At 41.7% G+C, this 17,211-nt stretch overlaps 1 long non-coding RNA gene across 1 annotated transcript in view; it reads left to right on the forward strand.

The window, feature by feature from the left end:
• LOC309837256 overlaps positions 1-17,211 on the forward strand; it is a 35,086-nt gene that overhangs the window by 1,429 nt on the left and 16,446 nt on the right. Inside the window, exons 2-3 of the long non-coding RNA XR_014298239.1 lie at positions 12,115-12,205; positions 16,545-16,668. This is a non-coding gene — a long non-coding RNA (uncharacterized lncRNA). The remainder of the gene's footprint in view (positions 1-12,114; positions 12,206-16,544; positions 16,669-17,211) is intronic.

A 17,211-nucleotide genomic window follows, 5' to 3' on the forward strand; every position in this document is an offset into this window, starting at 1 on the left:
GCAGAGCAGGACAGGTGTGAGGGAAGAGATAGAGAGGAGGGAAGAAACAGGAGAGTGGAGGGGAACAAGAAGAGAGACAGAGAAAGAAATAGGGAGACAGAAACAGAATGAAATGGAAATACCTAGTAGTGCAGGTAGAGAGGGGAACTGGGTCCAGGTGGGTGGTGAGTTGTTTGGATGTGGATGATTAAGTTGTGATAATACTGATTTGTGTCTTTACAATCTAATACATTTAAAATTTGTTTAAATTGGGGTTTCCCTGGTGGTCCAGTGGTTAAGACTCCGTGCTTCCACTGCGGGGGGCACAGGTTCGATCCCTGGCTGGGGAACTAAGATCCTGCATGTGGCACGGTGCGGCCAAAAAAAAAAAAAAAAAATTTTTTTTTTTTTTTGTTTAAATTTTGCAGATAAGGATGGGAATTGCAAAGCTGCTGTCTGTAAGGCTTGTGCATTTTGGAATTATTTGTATGCGAAGATAACATTTGCCCACCATGTTCAGCCAGGGGGCAGTGACTTGATTCACTCAGTTGTGAGTCACCCCCTTCCCTTTTCCTGATGTGGAGCAGAGGAGTAGGGAGAGGACAAGTGGGGCAAGAAATGATTGAATCTGTCACCGCATGGTACCTTTGTAAAGGAACAGTTGGAAGTGTTGTTTTTTTGTGATGGATTTATGTTTTCTTTATCATTTCTTTACACAGCTCGGAATAAATTTTAGTATGTACAATTTGAACTTTCCTGTAAATAATTCTTAACTTCTGGAATAAGCTTTGGTGACCTTCTATAATCAACTCGTGTACTACTTTTCTAAATATGATATATTCTCAAGTTTTTTAAACTTTGACACCGGAATTTTTAGATTTATAAATAATTCACTGGCTTCCCTGGTGTCGCAGTTGTTAAGAATCCGCCTGCCAATGCAGGGGACATGGGTTCAATCCCCGGTCTGGAAGATCCCACATGCCGCGGAGCAACTAAGCCCCGTGCGCTACAACTACTAAGCCTGCGCTGTAGAGCCCGCGAGCCACAACTACTGAAGCCAGCATGCCTAGAGCCTGTGCTCCGCAGCGAGAGAAGCCACCACAATGAGAAGCCGTTGCTCGCCGCAGCTAGAGAAAGCCTGCGCGCAGCAACAAAGACCCAACGCAGCCAAAAATAAATAAATAAAAAAATTTTTAAATTTCACAAAATATTTCTTTTTAAAATGTTTCAGGCTTATTCGAGGCCTGCCTGCTTTCTCCTCATTAAGTTATATATAGGAAATGTTCTTTGGTAACTAGTAAATAATTTGACTATTTTGATAAGGACTTGGAAAGATGTCAGTGATCTTCTCTATTAACAGTTAAAACTTAGTTTAACCAGTTAGCTTAATAATAATACATTGCATTCCCTTTTATGTGATCTGTGAAAATCGTGAGCTGTGAGGTGACATGAAGATGTTTCCCTCAGGTCCCTCTTTTTTTTTTTTTTTTTTGCGGTACGTGCGCCTCTCACTGTTGTGGCCTCTCCCGTTGCAGAGCACAGGCTCTGGACGCGCAGGCTCAGCGGCCATGGCTCACGGGCCCAGCCGCTCCACGGCATGTGGGATCTTCCCGGACCGGGGCATGAACCCGCGTTCCCTACATCGGCAGGCGGACTCTCAACCACTGCGCCACCAGGGAAACCCCCTCAGGTCCTTCTTAATTGTCACTGCAGTTGATGAAGGATGGGCTGGATTGACTTGGAATCTTCCAACAGAGCCCCTGTGTTCATGATGAAGAAGTTTGCTCAGAGCTTATTTCTAAGTTGACCCCTTGCTATGTTTTCCACAGCTGTGTTTTTGCAATTCTGTATTTTTAAAGTATTTTACTGTGATTTTTCTGGAAAAGAAGAATTAAATTCTTGGTATCAGTGTGATCAGACCTTGAAAGAAGTTTCCTTTGCTCAGGAACATGAAAGATGGTCCCAGTGTTTTAAATGAGACAGGCGTTAGCAGAAATAGTCTGATAATCCCAGCATCCCTGGCGTGTCTGATTCTGATGTTTCCTCTGCCTCTTCCAACTGTAATTGCTGCCTTTGATGTGCCTTGTAATTTTTCTCGTGATAGACATGATGCACTGGGTAAAAGCAGTTGCTGTAAATAGGCCTTTAGTAATGTGATGGTGGGGTGTGGGGGGACGGGAAGCGTTCAGAGTTCAATGAGTGGCTCTCAGTCTTTTAGTGAGCCTATAACTCTGCACTGTGAACTGCATATATAATTCTCATTCTCCCTTTTGTGGGACAGGATGACTAGTATGGTCTGCAGTTGGGTGTTTCCCTCCCAGCAAGTCAGTTAGGTTCAAAACCTCAGTAGGTAAGGCTATGGTTAAATAGTCTTACCTGTGGGCAGGCCTTTTTAAAAAGAACAGTATGCTCAGGTGTATTTCAAAATAGTTCCTTTTTCTCTGTCCCCGCTGGAAGCTCCAGAGTCTTTTTCTCCAGTATTTACTATGAGAACTTGGTTGAGCTCCTGCAGGTGAAACAGTTGCATGGAGAGGCCCACCTATGACTGGGTCCCTTGGAGTTTTTACTTCTTGGACTTGTCTGCTCGGAGCCTCCAGCAATTTGTTAATTTCAGTTCAGGGTTTTTTTCTTGTTTTACTCTGGGACCAGGTTCTGGTGGAGTTTCAACTCATGAGTTTCCACTGCCGTAAATTGTGATTCTTTTTGTCTGCTTCTCTGTCTCTCCAATTATCGGTTCAACTGAAAATTGTTGTTGGCTCTGTGACCTTACTTTTCTTAAAGTTGTTGATTTTTGGTTCGTTCAGCCTTGTGGTTAGAACATAGTTGCAACTTCCAGTCTCCTTTCAAGCAGATTCAAGACACATGGGAAAATTTTACTTTTTTTTATATATCTAGGATGTTTAATAGATTACTTTGTATTTTGTCTTTAGTATGGGATATTTAGTATTTCAAGAGGTAAAAATAGGGGCTTCCCTGGTGGCACAGTGATTGAGAGTCCGTCTGCCGATGCAGGGGACACGGGTTCGTGCCCTGGTCCGGGAAGATCCCACATGCCGCGGAGCCTGCGCGTCTGAAGTCTGTGCTCCGCAACAGGAGAAGCCACAGTGGTGAGAGGCCCGCGTACCTCAAAAAAAAAAAAAAAAAAAAGGTAAAGATGATAATGTGGTTTATCCTTGTTATAAAGGACTGAGGTTTCTCCATTAAAAATTTATATGTGCTTTCATATAAATTTTTCAGCCTATGTGAATTATATGTTCTATTTAAAATATTTTAAATAATATTTCATTTTACCAGACTTAAGGTTTTATTCATTAAGTATTTTCATGGACCTATTCTGAGCAGAAACTGTTACTAGTGCTGGTTAAAATACAGTTTGAAGACAAATTGACATGTCTTCATGGAGTTGCCAGGGAGTTTTTTATTTAAATAATATTTTTTTATTTGTAAAATTTCCATTTTGTCCTTCTTATAAAATTTTGTATTTCTTTAAAATTTCTACCTTTTTAATTTTTTTCACGTATGTTTCTTTGCCACATAGAGCATGGTTTTATAATAGCTGCTTTTAAAATCTTTATCTGATAACTTTATCATCTGAGTCATCCCAGAATCACTGTCTCTCAGTTGCCTTTTCCCTTGAGAATGACTCCTATATTCCTCAGTTTTGGTATGTTAACTGTTGTTTTATTATTTCATGGATGTTGTGAGTTGTGCAGACTCTGGGCTTTGTTATAATCCTCTGAAGAATGTTGATGGTTTGTTTCTGTAGGAGATCGAGTTTATTTTGTTCAGACTGCCAGTTGTGTTTAACCTTTTGTTGCAGTGGCTCAAGTCTCAGTTGTTGTCTCAAAACCTTGGTCATGCTGATTTGGCCTGTCTCCCTTGAGGTTCAGGGATTAGGCTGAGGTTAGGCTGAGATTTTGCAAGTGGTTAAATGTCAGCTGAGTGCTCAAAATTGTTGCTATGCTGATTTGGGTTTGTGCAAAGCACGTGTGGTTCACATGTTAGGCTGGGAGTATTATGGGCTTCTGCACAGAAATGCTGGTGCCTCTTTTCAAGCTTCCTCTCCTCTAGGATTTTCTTCCCATACTCTGGTCTAACCAACTGACTTTGTTCCATTGTTCCCTGGCCAGAAATATCCAAATTTTCTGTCAGAGCTTTAGCTGCACGTGCTACATGCCACTGTGCAAGTGGTGTCTGCCCTTGGTGCAAAACCATGCGGCTGGGCTGCTTCTCCAACTATTGGCTCATTCCCATCGCCTCTCTGCTCTTGTTTACCTTCCAGAGTCCTCATAGTGTTTGTTTTCTTTTGTAATGTATCCAAATTTACTATTGTAATTAGTGAGAGGGATGGGTGCTAGGGGCTTTGATCTCATAGGCAGTATTTTATTAAATACATATTTCCCGTAACAGTGAGACATTAAAGGAGTTGCCACCCGCATTTTGAAAAGTAGTATGTTTGTAGCATTTCTGAAGGTGTCCGATGAGTCCCTGAATGGTATAGGCTTCTGAACCAGTGTTGGATTCAGCACTAAACTGAACCCACATGGTAATTAATTGGCACCAATTAGGTAAGCGTGCTTTATGGCTGCCCAGCTGCTTGGCAAGAAAATAAGATTGGGAAATCAACTTTCATCTTTGCTATTTAAAATCAGCCATATCCATTATTTTTGAATTTGAGCATCTGCTCTCTTCTGAAAATTGAACGAACACATCTGTCTTAGTAAGCTGGTAGATTTAAACAACAAAAAGGTTTCTGATAAACATTTAAAAACAAATCCTATTGCTGCTACAGCTCTATCAGGTACTCACATGCAACTCACTTTTTTTTTTTTTTTTTTTTTTGGAACGCGGGCCTCTCACTGCTGTGGCCTCTCCCGTTGTGGAGCACAGGCTCCGGACGCGCAGGCGCAGCGGCCATGGCTCACGGGCCCAGCCGCTCCGCGGCATGTGGGATCTTCCCGGACCAGGGCACGAACCCGTGTCCCCTGCATCGGCAGGCGGACTCTCAACCACTGCGCCACCAGGGAAGCCCGCAACTCACTTTTAAACTGGAAAATAATTTAACTCAAATTATACACACTTTTATGCTTTAGTAGCTTGTTGCTAAGAGGGGACGAAAGATAATAGTTATCTATTAGTTGAGTGCTTAATCTTTATGTGGTAACTGCCACGGTCAAATCCAAATTAATGATTAGATTTCCAAAGAAAATGTTTTTATTTTCTTGCTGATGGCAGTCAGTCTGGCATCCTATATATGGACCCTGTTGCTAAACATTTTGAGCCAGGAAAATATTTTAAAACACACAGCAGTAGAACTTACTATTGATTGAATTATTCATATATATTCCCAAGATGAAGATGGGGAGAAAATCATGGCATCAATAAATACAGGATACAGTTCTATTTTAGTCATCCTCTGAAGATCATCCTGCAAGTCTGTAACAATTCTCTTATTAATTCTCTCTTTATTTGTATGTTATATCCCTTGTGTTAGGTAAGTAGATGTGTAATTGATTTTAATTTAATGTTATAACACCACATTGACTTCTCTATTTTTCTAATTCTGAGAACTTTATTTTTGTTATAGTTTCTTGAAGCTCATGGTCTGAAATTGAATACATTGTGTATAAAAGTTTTTATAATTGTTAGAATCAAAATGGCATTTGCCATTTTATTACCTAGAATATAATGATGAAATAGAGGAATTGTTTTTCCTATGAAAATGACACTATTCTCATAAAAGAAACTTCAAAAATAGACTTAATAGTTACATATAAAAGCAAATTGAGAGTAAGATGTTTCTAACTTTTGACCTTTTGATGAATTCTTTTCTTCCAAAAATATCGCTGTTGGTTATTTCATAAAGAAATTAAATAGTATTAAGAGGAAAGTATTTTCATGTAGAAAAATAACTAGGTCTCTAGGCTCCTGTATGAGGTTGCTAGGGCTGCTGCAACAAAGTTCCACAAACTGAGTCTCTCAAACAACAGAAATGTATTGCATTACAGTTGAGGCGAAATCGGAGATGAGGGTGTCAGCCTGGTTGGTCGCTTCTGAGGTCTGCGAGGGACACTCTGTCACTTGCCTCTCTCCTAGCTTCTGGTGGTTTCCTGATGGTCACTGTCATTCCTTGGCATAGTTATTTTTCTGCCTAAGAAGAATCTTCATCTTCACATGGCATTTTCCCTGTGTGTGTCTCTGTGTCCAAATTTCCTTTTCTTACAAGGATACCAGTCATATTGGATTAGCATACTCACTAATGACCTCATTTAAACTTGATCATCTCTATGAAGACCTGTCTCCAATAAGGTCACATTCTGAGGTACTAGGAGTTTGGACTCCAGCATATCTTTTCTGAGGAGAAACAGTCCAACCCATAATAGCATCCAGAATCAGGAAGTGATTGGAGCTGGAGATTTACTTATTAATCATTCCCTTGCTTTGGCATGTTTATGTAATTTCCAAGAATATAACAACCCACTTCTGTTTCTTCCTTTCTATTCAATTCCTGCCTGTTTTAGGGAGAAGAAATACACTGATGAAAATTTAATAAAGCAAATTATTTAATTCTGTAAGGGCTTATTTCAGTATAACAATAACTCATTCATTTTCTCTTTCATTCACATAAATATTTTTGAGTACTCTGGGAAAACAGACTTTCATTTTATTAGGAAGAATTCAGAGGGTTCTGCCCTCTTGTGGGTTGAGTGTCTCTGGACTTGTACAAATTAAGAAGTTGTCTAAGCATTAAAAAAAAAAAAAACCAAGCTGGAATTTTCTAATTGTTGCACTTCTCCAAAAAAATGTCCCTTTCATTATTGTGATTAAATAAATAAATAAATGGGACAGGTGATAAGGACAAACTGTGCCCACTGGCCCTTCAGGTGACCTTTTCAGAATTCAGTTCCACCTGGTCTGTTCTGTAAACTCAGACCTTCTCAGAAATGTCTCCCCTCTAGGCCTCAAGGAGATGAGATGAGATGACAGACTAGACCAGAAATTCTTGGTCTGAGCAACAGTGACCCCTGAAAAGATTGGCCAAGTTGGGTGTGTGTCCGTGTGTGGCGGTTCTTGGAAAGAGTGTGCAGTTGTAATTAGAATTTTTTAAATGGGTCCCAGCCCTCCCAGAATGAAAAACAAAAGTGTTAGGATGGAGGCCGGAAGCTAGGCTCCGAGTCAGAGAGCCCGTAGTCAGTCACCCTTCTCTGCATTAAGTGTAAACCTAAAGGGAGTTTATGTCGGTCCTGGCACTCAGACCTCCACTGGCCTCCATTTGTCTTCAGGACAAAATCCCAACTCCTCCCTGTGGCTGCTCAGCCCTGTGTCATCCTCAGGGCCCTGCTAGTGTCCCCAGCCTCATCCTGGGAGCTTTTCTCATGGTTCACTGTGCCCCAGTCATACTCACCTGTTCTCTGTTTCCAAACACCAACACCTTTTCTGTGTCAGATCTTAGGTCCTGTTCTTACCTTTGGCCTTGAAGTCACCATGGCTCAGGCCCCTTGTGCTCCTTCAGGTGTAGGCTCAGGGAGGTCTCCCCATCCCCTGCTGACAATCTCTGTCAGGTTACCCAGGTTTTACTGCCTCTGTATCAATTGTCATCAACAGAAATGCCCTTCTCCATTATTATTTTGAGTCTTTCCCGTTTTCCCTCCATTGAAGTGCACACAGCGTTCCTCTTTTTCCCAGGATGACTGCAGTACATCACTTTGAGAATGTGTTTAGATGCTAGGACTGTGGGTTGGGTTGGGCTGAGTAATCCTCAGGGAAGACCAAGGGACTTGAACAAGTGATGATGATGGTTTGCATATTTGTTCTGGAAATTTGAACTTTTTAAAAAAAATTATTTTCCATCATGGTTTATCATAGGATATTGAGTACAGTTCCCTGTGCTATACAGTAGGACCTTATTGTTTATCCATTCTATATATAAAAGCTTACCTCTGCTAACCCCAACCTCCCACTCCATCCCTCCGCTAATCCCCTCCACCTTGGCAACTGCAAGTCTGTTCTCTATGTCCATGAGTCTGTTTCTGTTTTTGTAGATAGGTTCATTTGTGTCATGTTTTAGATTCCACATATAAGTGGTATCATATGGTATTTATCTTTGTCTTTCTGATTTACTTCACTTTGTATGATAATGTCTAGTTGCAACCATGTTGCTGCAGATGGCATTATTGTGTTCTTTTTTGTGGCTGAGTAGTATTCCATTGTATATATGTACCACATCTTCTTTATCCATTCATCTGTCGGTGGACATTTAGGTCGTTTCCATGTCTTGGCTATAGTGAATAGTGCTGCTATGAACATAGAGGTGCATGTATCTTTTTGAATTATAGTTTTGTCTGGATATATGCCCAGGGGTGGGATTGCTGGATCATATGGTAATTCTTTTTGGAAATTTCAACTTTAATTATCCGCTGTGGCTGCTTATTACTCAAAATAAGAACAAAACGATTTAGAGAACCCTAGTAAGCACTTTAGACCAGTACCCGCAGGCAGTGTGCTGAGGTGTCCTCACGTGTCGTCCGCTGTGTCATTGATCCACTATAGTTCTCAGGTCTTCCAGGCTCTAAACATCCAGGGACCAATTGCCACCTTGACAAGAGGTTTTTGCCTTCCAGCAGTTCATCTGTTCAGAGTCGGGGATACTGATTTCACTGTGTTAAAGGCAGGCAGAAAGTCAGGAACGTAAGGGGGCGTGAAGGAGGCCCCTCATAGAGCTAGGGTATCTTGCAGTTAGCTGTGCGTGGGGAGATCAGGACACAGTGGGACCTGGGGACCCTCTCTCTTGGAGACTTCCTCACTGAACTCAGTAGCCTTTGTGACTGGACTCTATATCATCCCCAGTTGCTGGCAAGTTTTCCCAGGAGGGCCAACTTCTTGATATTCATACAGAATGCCTAGCGTCCTTTGGGTGGCAGCATTCCTACTGTGATGTCTGTGCCCAGAAGCCTCTGTGCCTTTTAGCCCTATTTGCTCAGCCGTGCCCTTAGGAGAGGTAGTAAAATGGGGGAAGTGGAGGGGTCTGCAGGAGGGGTATGGCAGCAGGTGTGGTCAAACAGAAGAGCCCAGTGCATGCTGCGTGCTCCTGTTCTTTGTGGGATCAGTGGGTGTGCGGAATGTTGGGAAGGCATGTCTCAGTTCTGGCTGGAGCATCTGCAAGTGGGTTTATGGGTGGTGGTGGGCTGCATGGAATGGTTTGGGGTGCCCTGGTGTCAACTCAGGTTGCCTGGGACACACGTGCTGAAACGGCTTTGCATGTACTGGTTTTAATTGGGTAAGTCATGATCACAGCTGAGGAGGAATGTAAGGCGTGGAAATAGGCAGAGGGAAATAAATATCGTGCAGTGATGGTAGAACCAAGGCCTGAGCTGAGCCCACAGGGAGCTGTGGGTGCAGGAGGATGGGTGCCTTAGTCCCGAGGTGCTGGATCTAGAGGGTGCCCCCCAGCATCCACTCCACACGCTGACTTTTGTTGGGATTTTTGGAGGGCAAGCGTCATCATCATGCAACCCATGGAGTAATATAGGGAAAGTCTCAGAAATCATTTTCTGGGTTACTTTTGGTATTTTTGAGTATTTTGGGTTGCAAGTGAAGAAACTTTTAGATGTACTTTGAAAGATACAAAAGAGAAGTTGGAGTGTTTCCTTGGAAGATGTATGTTCTCATTGAGGCATGTGCATCGTTGGAGACATCTTGCTTTTATTATTAGATTTGGAGATGACATTGTTTGGGCTAGGGGCACTGTGAATTAAAGTATTAGTGTCCTGGGACTTCCCTGGTTCCAAGGCACAGTGGTTCAGAATCCGCCTGCCAATGCAGGGGACACGGGTCGAGCCCTGGTCCAGGAAGATCCCACGTGCTGCGGAGCAACTAAGCCCGTGCGCCACAACTACTGAGCCTGAGTGCCACAACTACTGAAGCCCGCGCACCTAGAGCCCGTGCTCCACAACAAGAGAAGCCACCGCAATGAGAAGCCTGTGCATCGCAGTAAAGAGTAGCCCCCGGGGCTTCCCTGGTGGCGCAATGGTTGAGAATCTGCCTGCCGATGCAGGGGGACACGGGTTCGTGCCCCAGTCCGGGAAGATCCCACATGCCGCGGAGCGGCTAGGCCTGTGAGCCATGGCCACTGAGCCTGCGCGTCTGAATCCTGTGCTCCGCAACAGGAAAGGCCACAACAGTGAGAGGCCCGTGTACCACAAAAAACAAACAAACAAAAAACCCCGCTTTCTGCAACTAGAGAAAGCCTGCGGGCAGCAACGAAAACCCAACACAGCCAAAAATAAATTAATTAATTTTAAAAAATAATGCTTTATATTAAAATATAGTGTCTTGGGTCTAGAGGGTCCTTAGGTGTCTTCATATATATTATTCCAGCATGAATGCACAGTTATTAGAGGTTGGAATGTTTTCTGGTATTTTATAGCAGGATAGGAGGGGGATATTATCGGGTACATGGAGAGTGTGTTGGACCTCATGAGAATTTGTAAGTTTGAGTCCAGAAGGGAAATTATGAGTACTAAGCTTCAAATGGCAGGAGGTTTTCGTTAGGGAGGTCTTGTTATGTATGGGTCTATGGGCACAACTTAACAGGAGACAAAGTCCTGTGATGTAGGGAAAGATTCTTCCAAGAATCAGAGGGCAGGAACACCACAGTGATCTGCGGTCCAGAGGCTCATCCTTGGGAAGCTGTATGAGACTTTCTTGTTGCCAGGCCAGTGCTGGTTACTCTATTATCCTCTCCCTTTCTGTCCCAAAACATGCAGACACACACGCACGCACACACAATACAGAGAACAGGGAACCCTTGTGCACTGATGGTGGGAATGTAAATGGTACGACTATCATGGAAAACGATGTGGAGGTTCCTCAGTAAATTAAAAAAAGAACAGGCACACAGTCTATCTAAGACTGTTCTGGCTAGATAGCTAATGAAACAAAACTGCTATTCTGAGGGAAATACCTGCACTCCTGTGAGCAGTACTGCATCATTCGCCACAGCCAAGATGTGGAAAGAACCAAAATGTCTGTTGACGAAAGAATGGATAAGGAAAGTGTGTGTGTGTGTGTGTGTACACACAAATGTTATTCAGCCATAAAAATGAAGGATTTTGCCATTTATTACAAAATAAATGAACCTAGAGAACACGCTAGTGAAATAAGCCTCACAGAGAAAGATATTCTTTGTGGAAACTAGAATTGTCAAGCTCATAGAAACAGAATAGCAAGGTTGTTTTGTTACCAGGAGCTGGGTGGTGGGGAAAATGGGGAGATGTTGGTCGTAGGGTACAAACTCGTAGGTATAAAATGAATAAGTTCTGGGGATCTAATATACATCATGCTGACTATAGTTATCCATACTGTGTTTCTATATACTTGAAATTTGCTGAGGGAGTATCACTTAAGTGTTCTCACTACGCAGACACAAAACGGTAATTGTGAGTTGATGGAAGTGTAAATTACTTGATTGTGATAATTATTTCACAGTGTATACATCTGTCAAATAATCACATTGTACACCTTATATGTGCACCATTTTTATTCGTCAGTTACACCTCGATTAAGCTGGAAAAGGAAAAGAAGGTGTGTTGGGCTTTCCTCTGAGTGGTGCTCAACCCAGGCTTCCCATTAGATCAGTGAGGCATTTTGCATATACATGTTTTGTGCCCCCGACCAAAGATTCCCCTTTAAATAGCTGCGGTGAGGCCCAGCCTCAGTAATATTTAAGGTGCCCCAGATGGCTCTAATCTGGATCCGTCACTGAGCATCGTGACTCTTGAGTCCCCCCGTTCCTGAGGGCTGAGATCTGGGCTGAGGGTGAGGGCTCTGCTCTGCGTGGGGATGGATCAGGGCTGGTCTGTGACCTGCAGGGGATCGTCGGGTCCAGCTGAGGTGCCCGCTGCTGCTGGGTACGTGAGGGCCTCACCAGGAGGGGAGCGAGATCTGAAGGAAAGGGTGGGAAAACTCACCTGTTAGACTCTATGTGGGAGTTTACTGTCCTGAGTCCCTCCTGGGACAGTGGGCAGCAGAGGACCGTCTGTTCCACATGCTGAGGGCTTCCCTGTGTGTGTGGTGGTGACTCAGGAAGGGGGTGTGTTGATTCCAAGCATTAAACAGCCTGTTTCCAACTTTCAGGATAGACCTCTAAAGACTCCTATTGCTTGAGGAGGAAGCCCGGAAGAGGAGGGAGAGGAAAGAAAAGGAGTCAGAAATGGCTCTTTCTCAGGTAAAGTCATATTCTCAGTTGTTTCTTCTGTCTGTCCTTCCTGAAATGCCCTTCTTTGGACTCGCTAATCTCTGACTCTGAAGTATCCTGCCTGACACCTGTACGTTCATACTCACCCGGGTCCTTCCCTCAGGGCCTGTCATCTCCACTTAGATCCTATCTCCCCATGACTCAGTGACCTGGAACTTGTGAGGAGTCCCCACTGGGCAGCGCTTCACATCCATGGATTGGAGATGTGGTGTCAGTGCTACTGGGCAGCAAGGATTTCTTAGGGCGCCATCAGGATGCACTGTCTGCTCTCTGTAAACCGGGATAAAGAAGCTGCACATGGAAGTGATGGTATTAATACGCACAATACCTGGTAAGTGCTAGAAAAGAGACCAGTAAGTAGAAATTTGCTCTGACTTCTTCTAATGCAGTTGAATTTAAATGAGTGAGTCACTGACTTCAAAGTCTTCATGATTGAGAATGGAATGGAAAGTTCAGGAACATCAGTGATAGAGGGTGTTTTATTCCATCACTGATTTTAGAAATTCTTTAAATCACTTGGATCACCTCCGTTCTTCAGAGGTTTTCTTTTCACTGTGTTGATTGCCTCCTCTGACACAAAGAAGTTTCTGCGTTTGATGCAGGTAAGGTTCCAGTTTCATTCTTTTGCTGGTAGATACCTGGTTTCCCAGCACCATTTGTTAGACTGTCCTTTCCCCTTATTGTAGTCTTGGTACCCTTGTCAATACATTTTAAGGGACTTCCCTGGTGGCACAGTGGTTAAGAATCCGCCTGCCAATACAGGGGACACAGGTTCGAGCCCTGGTCCAGGAAGATCCCACATGCTGCGGAGCAACTAAGCCTGTGCGCCACAATTAATGGGCCTGCACTCTAGAGCCTGCGAGCCACAGTTGCTGAGCCTGTGTGCCACAATTACTGAGCCCGTGTGCCTAGAGCCCGTGCTCCGCAACAAGAGAAGCCACCGCAATGAGAAGCCCGTGCACCGCAACGAAGAGTAGCCCCTGCTTCCCACACCTAGAGAAAGCCTGCGTGCAACAACAAAGACCCAACACAGCCAAAAATAAATAAATTTTATATATATATATTTAAATACACTTTACATATATTCCAAGAATTATTTCTGAGTTAATCTGTTCCATCGGTTTAAGTATCTGTGTTTATGCCAATACCACACCATCTTTTTTTTTTTTTGGTCAAGCCTTGCTGCTTGTAGGATCTTAGTTCCCCGACCAGGGATGGAACCCAGGCCCTCCGCAGTGAGAGTGAGTCCTAACCACTGAACCGCCAGATGAGCCCCAATACCACACCATTCTTGATTACTTTGTTTGTACTATGTTTTGAAATCTAAAGGAGGGTGGCCTCCATCTTCTTTTTCAAGAATATTTTGGCTATTTGGGGTCCCTTGAGATTCCCTATCAGTTTTACCATGTTTTCTTCTATCTCTGCAAAAATTGCCATTGGAATTTTGATAGGGATTCCACTGAATCTATAAAACATTTAGGATTTTCTGGGTATTTTAAGTCTTCCAATCCATGAGTATAGGATGTCTTTCTATTTATTTGTATCATCTTAGATTTCTTTTAGCAACATTTAGTAGTTTTCAGTGTGCAAGTCTTTTACCTCCTTGGCTAATCTGTTCCTAAGTATTTAATTCTTTTTGATGCTATAGAAATAGGATTGTTTTCTAATTTTCATTTGACTTTGTGCATTGTGTATAGAAGTACAACTGATTTTTGCATGTTGTCATATCCTGCAACTTTTCTAAAATTGTTTTTTGATGTAGCAGTTTTCTTGTGGAATCTTTACAGTTTTACAGTTTTATAAACCTCATCATCTACTAAAAAAGATAATTTTACTTTTTTGATTTTTTTTTTCCTTTGGTCTAATTACTCTGGCTAAGGCTTTCAGTACTTTTTTGGACAGTAGCGCAGAGAGTGCATCCTTGACTCCTTCCTGATCTGAGAGGGAAAGCTTTCACTCTTTCACCATTGAGCATGTGTTGATCACTGTGTTCTTTTCATATATGGCATTTCTTATGTTGAGATAGTTTACTGTTCCTAGTTTGTTGAGGTTTTTATCCTGAAAGGTTGTTGAATTTTGTCAAATGCTTTTTTCTGCAGTTGAGATGATCATGGGTTGATTTATTCTGTTAATGTGGTGCACTGCATTAATTGATTTCTGTATGTTGAATCATCCTTGCCTTATAAATTCCACTTGGTCATGATGTAAAATTGTTTTAATTTGCTGTGAATTTGGTTTGCTAGTATTTTGTTAATGATATTCTTATCAGTATTCATCGGGGATATTAGTTTGCAGTTTTCCTTCCTTCTTGTGTTTTTCTCTGAGTTTGGTATCAGAATCACGCCAGCTCCATAGAACAAGTTTGCCAGTGTTCCTTCTTCAACTCTTCAGAAGATCTTTATTAGGATATGAGGTAATTCTTCCGTAAATATTTGGCAAAATTCTGCAATTAAGCCATCTGATCCTAGGTTTTTCTTTGAAGTTTTTGATTACTGCTTGAATCTCTTCAGTTATATTTCTGTTCAGACTTTTTCTCAGTGATTAGGGCTTAGTAGGTTATATGTTTCTGAGAATTTTCCTCTGTCTTCTATATTATGTCATTTTTTGGCCTATTATTGTATATCGTACTCGCTTATAATCCTGTAAAAAATTTCTGTGACATCAGTTGCAATCTCTCCCCTTTTATATCTGTTTTTAGTTATTTGAATCTTGTTTTTTTCATAGTGTAGCTAAAAGTTTGTAAATTTTGTCAAAACACCAACTCTTGGTTTGTTAGTTTATATATTTCTATTTTCTATTTCATTTATTTGTGATCTCATCTTTCTGATTTACCTCTTCTTCTAAATTTGGGTTTAGTTTTTTTCTTCTTTTTCTGTTTCCTTTAGGTGTAAAAATAGATTTCTGATTTGAGATCTTTTCTTTATTATAAGCATTTTTCAGTGTAGCTTTCACTGTATCTTATAAATTTTGGTATGTTTTATTTTTATTTTCTTCCAGATATTTTAAAAATTCCTTTGTGATTTCTTCTTTGGCCCATTGGTTTTTGGCTTTTTTCCCCACATTTTTGGTGTTTTTTTTTCGCCATCTGCTTATTTGTATTTTCATTTAATTGTGGTTAGATAAGATACTTTTATGACCTCAGTCTTCTTAAATTTAAGATTTAGTTTGTGCCCCAACATGTGGTCTGTTATGGAGAATGTTCCATGGATAGTTGGGAAGAATGTCTTTTCTGCTGTTGTTGGGTGATTGTGATGTGTACATGTCTGTTACGTCCAGTCAGTCTGTAGTGTTATTGATGTCCTCTGTTTCCTTACTGATCTTCTGTATGGTTCCGTCCATAAATAAAACTGGAGTCTTATAATGTCATACTATTACTGTGCTGCTGTCCATTTCTCTCTTCATTTCTGTTAATTTTTACTTCACGTCTTTGGGAGCTCTAATGTTAGATGTGTGTGCGTGTGTGTGTGTGTATTTATAATTGTTGAATCTTCTTATTGAATCGACCATTTTTAATTATATAATATCCTTTGTCCCTTGTGTCAGTTTTTGTTTTTAGTTTGTCTCACATTATGTAGCCACCTTTACTCTCTGGATAGAATATCTTCTTCCATCCTTTTAGCCTATACGTGTCCTTAGATTTGTGAATTGTAACAGTTCCAATTCTTTGACGCTCTTTAGCTTCAATTCCAGATCCCAGCCACCTGAGTTCAGCTGTTTGCTGTGTCATTTCTTATCTGTTGACCTGAGTCGAGTTTCTCAGAGTGTCTCTGACCGTTTCCTCCTCTGTACGATGGGAACACATCTTTCTCTAATGAGTTATTCTGTTGATAACAAGTTAATACATGTAACATTTAGAGTACTGCTTATCATATAGGAAGTACTCAGACCCTTTTAGTCATTGTGGTTGTTATTGATCATAATTTAAGATTCTGACCTTTCTTTAAATCCACTCTGGACTTTGTCATCTCTGAAAACACCACTCATAATGTAGCTCATCTAGATATTGAATATCTCAGTGTGTAGAACATAGTATCTGTAGAGACAATCTGGTGTTCAGTTTTATTTGTGTGTATTCCATGTATTGTCGACAAACATGAAAAAATCCACATTGTTTGGAAGATATCATACTCTTACATAAAACATAAGATGTTAAAATTAGAGACACATAATTTGCTCCAAATACCTTTACATAGCTTTGCCATTTACATATTTCAACCAGATTGATTGTTACACCTGTCTCCCCTTCTCACATTGTGTAAAAATAAGGACTCTCCTCATGGCCCCTTGGTGAAATGTGTTTTCATTTCAGGCACCGTTGACCTTCAAGGATGTGGCCGTAGGATTCACTCAGGAGCGGGAACGCCTGGACCCTGCTCAGAGGGCCTTGTATAGGGACGTGATGGAGGAGACCTCCAGGAACCTGCTCTCTGTGGGTGAGGATAACTTCCCTCCCTCTAGAAGTTGGGATCTGCTCTTGGATATCTTTGCATTTTTCCTGTGTGCCTCTTGGGAGCCCCTGTTTTGCTTGACTGATCTGAAATCCCTGTTGACTTGGACATGAAATGCTTCAGGATGTGCAGTGTCAGTAGTTTAAACTGTCCTTTTCTTCAGGTGATCTGCCCATTTCATGATACGTCGAGGGTTGTTCCAGAGCTTGAGTATTTATAAAGCACAATGGGAAACTTTTAAAATACCCAATTTCCTGTGTTTTCTACCCCTGTGCTTTAGATCCAGTAGTTCTAGGAAGAGAGCTAGGTGTCTGCGTATGACACTGTTCCCTCTGCGTTCAAAAGGAGGCGGTGGATGAATTTGTGAAATGTTTTTGCAGACCCACCTGTAATGTCTTTACTACCCAGCTGAACAAAGAGCTGGGATTCTGGAAGAGCCACAGCACGTCACATTTCTTGTTTCTAATAAGCAGGAATTTCTCTTTCTGATCTGAATATTATCTCCATCTTGAAGCAAGAGAATGAGCC

Source organism: Grampus griseus, assembly GCF_964374135.1.
Source record: "Grampus griseus genome assembly, chromosome: 19".
NCBI lineage: Eukaryota > Metazoa > Chordata > Mammalia > Artiodactyla > Delphinidae > Grampus > Grampus griseus.